The sequence below is a fragment of the Petaurus breviceps genome, unplaced genomic scaffold, assembly GCF_028583685.1.
Source record: "Petaurus breviceps papuanus isolate PSGF00001 unplaced genomic scaffold, PetGlider_PUasm1.0 350, whole genome shotgun sequence".
Lineage (NCBI taxonomy): Eukaryota > Metazoa > Chordata > Mammalia > Diprotodontia > Petauridae > Petaurus > Petaurus breviceps.
The window spans coordinates 1,526,698-1,532,515 of record NW_027186199.1 but is presented as its reverse complement, the minus strand read 5'-3'; the positions used below and the strand labels follow the sequence as shown (position 1 = coordinate 1,532,515).

Below are 5,818 nucleotides of genomic sequence, written 5' to 3'. Positions count from 1 at the left end.
GGGGGGGGGGGGGGGAGCAGATCCGGAATGGGAGGGAGGAGCAGGCGGTAGGCGTGGGGGACGGGTTTAATGGGGCGGTCACCATGACAGCAAGGAGCACACAGGCAAACAGAGCAGCCCCCACCCCCTGACGTGGAAACTTTGAAGTCAGAGCTGAGTCTGGCCAATTCCCACAGACCACAGAGGGATAGGAGAGAAGGAGGGAGGGAAGGAGGGAGAGAGGCCCTGGCACCGCAGGGCACAGGGGAAGGCACAGTCTGGGGGAACACGTTCTAAACCATCTTGGTTGTTGGCATCCTTCCCCTACTACCCAGTTAGGGAGATAGAGGAGGGAAGGGGGTGCAGAAAAGACCAGCTCCCGGGAGAGAAAGAGACAGACTTCAGGACGACTGGTCAGTGAGAGTGTCTAAGTCCCTAAGGTTCAGGGAGTCAGAACTCTCCCTCCCCATTTCTCCTCAAAACCCTCTACAGTAGGGGCACTTAATCATGGATCCCCTTTGACAGTCTAGTGAAAACTGTGGATCCTTCCTCTCAGAATAGTGCTTTTTTAAATGCATGAAATAAAATACAAAGGAATACAATTAGAGTGAAATGCAGTTATCAAAATACTATTAAGTTGCAAAGTTCATAGACCCTCCAAAATCTACCCAGTCTCCCTGGAACCAAGGTTAAGAATAGCTGCTCTAGGGGCCCCATCCGACCCCCAGCGAGAATCACGGAATATCACTGCTGGGAAGGACACAATCTCAGAAGTATCCAGTCCAATTGCAGCCCCAAAATATGGACCATCCAGCCTTTGCCTGCTTAGATGCTTCTAAGGTCGGCTCATTCGACTTCGAGAAAGCTCTAATCGGTAGAAATGTTTCTAACTAAATGGGACATCAAGCCAAAGCTCTCTGAAATGTGTTCTTTGTGCTTCTCATTCAGTTCTGTGGGTCCAAGAAGAAGCAGGAAACCACAGAACGATAGGGCTGGAAAAGGAGTGTTCCAACCCCCACTCATTAAGGAATCCCCACTATGACACATCCAACAAGTGGTCGAGGGCTCTACTGAGCCACTCATTTCACTCTCAGGCTGCTCTAACTGTGAGGAAGTTTTTCTTTACATCAATCCTAAATTTGTCTCCCTGAGATTCCCCACCCAGTGTTGCTAATTCTGCCCTCTGGGGCCAAATAGAACACACTTAATCCCTCCCCATGTGACAGAGCCTCAAATACTTAAAGACAGCTATCAAGTTCCCCCAGAATCTTCTCTTCCCCATTCCTGATGGTTCAAGGTCTGGAGGTTTCAACAAAGACAAATTCACAAATTTACCCTTTTGTTTCTGTAGTTTAATAAAAGGCAGGAAGATCAGATTTAGAGGCTCACCTCTGTCTCTCACACCTACAATCTGTGTGACCAAGCTGTGTGACAGGTCCCTCAACCTCTCTAAGTCTCAGTTTCCCTATTAATAAAATGGGACTAATGAATGCCTTTAGCACCTATTTCATAGGATTATTGGAAGGCTCAGATGAGAGAACATGTCTTGCAAAACTTTAAAGCTAATGCCTCTTCAATTTGATTTTACTCAGTTTGACAATAATTTATCTACAAGGAACTGACTGGGAATACCAATATAAAAAAAAAAATAGTCCCTGCCTCCAAATGCTTACATTCGACCTGAATGGAACACTTATTTGACAGTCCCTTAAATACTTAAAGACAAATATCTGTCAGCCCCAAGTCATCTCTTTTCCAAAAGAAATATTCCCAGTTCCTTAATCAGCCTTCAAATGGCATAAGCCCATGGCCTTTCACCATCCTCGTCACCACCACCACTGCTACCATGCTCTCCAGCTTATCAACATCCTTCCTAAAATGTGGCATCCAGACCTGGACACTATTCTCTAGATGCAGGACAGAGGACAGCAAAACTCTCACATCTAGGTCTGCACACTTCTTCTCTAAGGACAGCCTAAAATCATTAGCTTTCTTGGCTGTCATATCCAGCTGTTGATTCATATTTACTAAGAGCAAAGGGAGAAATTTCTACTCTGACCAGTACAAAAGTTGGTCTCTTAGCTACCAGAAGGAAACTGCCCAACCTCTGCTTCTCCTCCAACCCCCCGCCCCCAATGGAGGGGAGCTCCAAGTCCTCCCCTTATATTACAGAAGCACATTTATTTGATATCCCAGAGCTCCCCAGCATCTGTCCACTCACATGCAACAACTATCCAAGACTGAGACCAACCCTGAGCAGGAGGGAGGAAGGGATTACTGTACTGTTCCTATTTAACAGACTCATCAGAGTTGGCAAGAAGGTCACTGGGTCAACTAGTCCAACTAATATCTGAACCAGAATACTCTCTACAATACACCTGATGAGCATATTTGAGTAAATAAATCATCAATGAAATCTATCCATCCATCTACCCATCCATCTAGCCTTATGCTTGAAGTAAAGAGTAAACCCACCACCTTAAGAGGGAATCCATTTGATGTTTAGAGATGACTCTGTTAACCAAAGTTTTTTCCTTGTATCAGGGCCAAATCTTCCCCTCCGAAAATTCTCACCATTTGAGACATAGGCATACAGACACTGAGAGAGGATAAATGTTTTGCTAATGGAACATAAAATGTTAGAAGAGTTAGAACGGCAGAACTTTAGAAATCACCTGGTCCAGCCTCCTACTCAATCCAAGGGGCCTCTCTGAAATAGGTCTAACTGCAACATTAAAATTTTGCTCGCTCCCATTGAATGGGAAGCCCACTGTCTCCATTCCATTTCTGGACAACTCTACCTGTTATAAAGTTCTTTCTTTTCTTGCTTGAAATGGGCCTTCTTGAGTCCACTACACTTAGTTCTGCTTTCTGGGGTTAGACAGAACACATTTAATCACAGAAGGATAGATTTAGAACTCAAAGGATCCTCAGGAGTCATCTACTCTAACTTCTTCATTTTATAGATAAAGAAAATGAGGCCCAGAAGAAATGACTTGTTCAATGTCATAGTAAGTAGTAAGGTAGTATCAGAGGTAGGATTCGAACCCAGCCCTCCAGCTCCAAATCTAGCACCCTTTCCATCAGACCAAACCCTCTCCCTCTTCTGAATAAGGACCCCCAAGATAACTGAACACAGAAATCATGTTATTCAGTGGAGAAGAAAGAATACTGGTCTAGGAGTGAGGAGACCTGGGCTTTAGTTTCTGCTCTATCACTAAGCAGCTGTGTGACCTTAGGAAAATCACAGCCTCTCTGGGCTTCATCTTCCTCATCTGTAAAATGAAAGAGTTGGGCTAGCCCAGATCCCTTCCAGTTCTAACAATTAAAGAACCTGTGCCCACTGTCTTCTTTTATCCAGGCCAAAAGGTCCTTCAACTAATATTCAGATGACAATTTTCAGTCTTCTTATCAGTTTTGATTGCCTTCCTCTGGACATACCTCAGCTTATCAATGTCCTTCCTAAAATGTGATTCTCCAAATTGGACACAATTATTTGAAATGTGGTTTAACCAGGACAGAGGAAAATGGACTACCCCCTCACTTTGGACTATTAAAATCCAAGTCTCCTGACACACTAGTGGGTGTCCCAGTGATATACCTCCTGAACCCATCCTTTGTCCAAAAACATCCTGGATGATGTCCCCCTAGATAGAGAATATTCAGACCATTTCCCAATATTCCATTGTCATTTCACACTCTCTTTCTCAATGAAATACTTCCACATGGTCTTTCAAGTATGGATCCCATTCTTATGACATGCCTCACCCCAGCCCTTCCCTTATTATCCCTTGACACAAGATGTCTCCACACAATACTCCCCCCACCATCCTCCATGGGTCATTCATCAATTCCTCTAAAAGTTCCCTGACGGTGATGACGATAATGATGATGATGATGACAGCTAGCATTTCTGGTGTTCTAACATTTGCAAAGCACTTTAAAAACACAATTTCATTTGATGTTTCCCAATATCCTTTGTCATTCCCCAAACTCAATCTCTCTATTCAAGCCATGTCTTCCAAACTATCTCCCAACACAAGGTCCTACCACTGAGACAACGGTAGGACCCATTATCCCCCACGGCTCTTCCATTCAGTTCCTCCATCCAAAGGACTGTAGGTCCTTGGCACACTGGGGATATGATGCAGTGCTTCCAGTGTGCAGCAGAGGGCAGCAACTCCACTGCCTTTAAAGAGAGAGTAGGAGGGTGGAAACACCTAGGAGACCCCCACCCTGTTGGTCCCATTCCTCCAAATTGTGGACCCCTGGGCTTGTACCTAGGGTGCAGGGGAGCTCAGGTTAGGAGAAGGGGGATGACATGGTTGCTTGGCAGGGAGGAGAGCCTTGCACCAAGGCCACCCTCTCCCCCCTCCCCCCAATCCTAAACCAGGTCACTGCAGACAGCAGCCACCTCTGCTGACTCAGCTCTGGAGGCCGAAGCTGGGACCAAGAATCAACTCCATCAACAACACAAACACCCCCAGCCTTGGGCCAGACCTGGCCTCACCCCAGCCCCTACATCCACCCACCCAGAGCACAATGAATAGGCCTGCCCAGCCCTCAGGGAGGGCAGCAGGGATTGGCAACCAAGTCTCCAGGGTGACTACTCAGGCTGATGGGGCAGCTCCCCCCATCTCCAACCAGACAAGAAGCCACTGTGTAGAGTCACCCATAAGGGGCCCTTCCCCAGTCTAACTGGCGCCTCAGGCACTCATTCCCTCAGGGACCCTCCTTCAAGGGAGGTCAATCAGGAGCTGGAGTATACCAGGGTCTCCTGGCTGGGCTGAGAGACGCCCTGAAGGGAGGAGGAGGGAAATATGCCACAGACACAGTTGGATTACCAGGCTTGGCTCCAGTCCCTGCTGCAGAGGAGCAAAGAGACCCCTCCCCACCAAGGCCACAGGGAGTCCCTGGGAGACTAAAAGATGGGAGGAGCTCTCCCCAACTCTCTCATTCAGAACCCCTGCATAGTGATGTGAGCTGGGAGAGAGAGTTTTGTGTGTGATGTTAGGACTGCTGAATAGAGGGTCTGAATTCAGCTGCGGCCTGAGGGAAGGCTCAGGGGAGGGGGGAAGGAAAAGAAAAGGGAGTCTTCCTCAGTCCATTAGCCCATCCATCAGGGGACCATTCCCACATCCTCCTCTCCATCTCTTCTCCCACAAGGACTAGGCTCGGTCATCCCCTCCCCCTCTCTGCCTGGGTGGGGACAGTCACAACTCTGCAGTAAGGTCCACTTAGCTCATATCCCTTGTGGAGAGGGAGGGAGGATGTTCTCTACTTTTTCTCACACAGGCTCCTTACCAGAAAATACAACAGGAAAGGGCTCCCAATCAAGGGAGGGGAGAGGAGCTGGGGTGTCTTTGCAGCATCTCTCCCTACCTGCCTCCCAGGAAAGAAGCCTGAGACCTTAAATAATCCGTCCCGCAACAAAAGTGAGGTTCTCCTTCTCGGCAGTAACGTGCTACCCTCGGGGCCCCAGATGCGCAAAAACCGGTACCAGGTATTACCTGTGGGCACACCGCTGGCAAAGGGGCGGAGCAGAGAAGAGGGGGGAGGAGTCTGGGGGTTACCTGGGGTCACTGCGCAGTGGAGCCGCCCCTGCAAAGGAAGGGCTCCACGTGGGGGCCAGGACCCACACTTCCCCTTCCAGACCAGGTCAGCTCATTCGGAACTCTGTCAGAGCGGGCACTAGTCTTGTGCAGTCCCAACCCACCAGCCCCTGAGGTCCCACCGGGTCCCCCTTACCATCCCCAGACCATATGCGCCCCCCAGACCACCGGTCCTCGACCTCCCTCCATATAGGATCTCTCAGCCTCCCCCAAATGCCCCCCATTCC

At 48.5% G+C, this 5,818-nt stretch overlaps 1 protein-coding gene across 5 annotated transcripts in view; it reads right to left on the bottom strand.

The window, feature by feature from the left end:
• PLEC (plectin) overlaps window positions 1-5,818 on the bottom strand; it is a 115,235-nt gene that overhangs the window by 82,176 nt on the left and 27,241 nt on the right. The gene's annotated exons all lie outside the window — the stretch shown is intronic.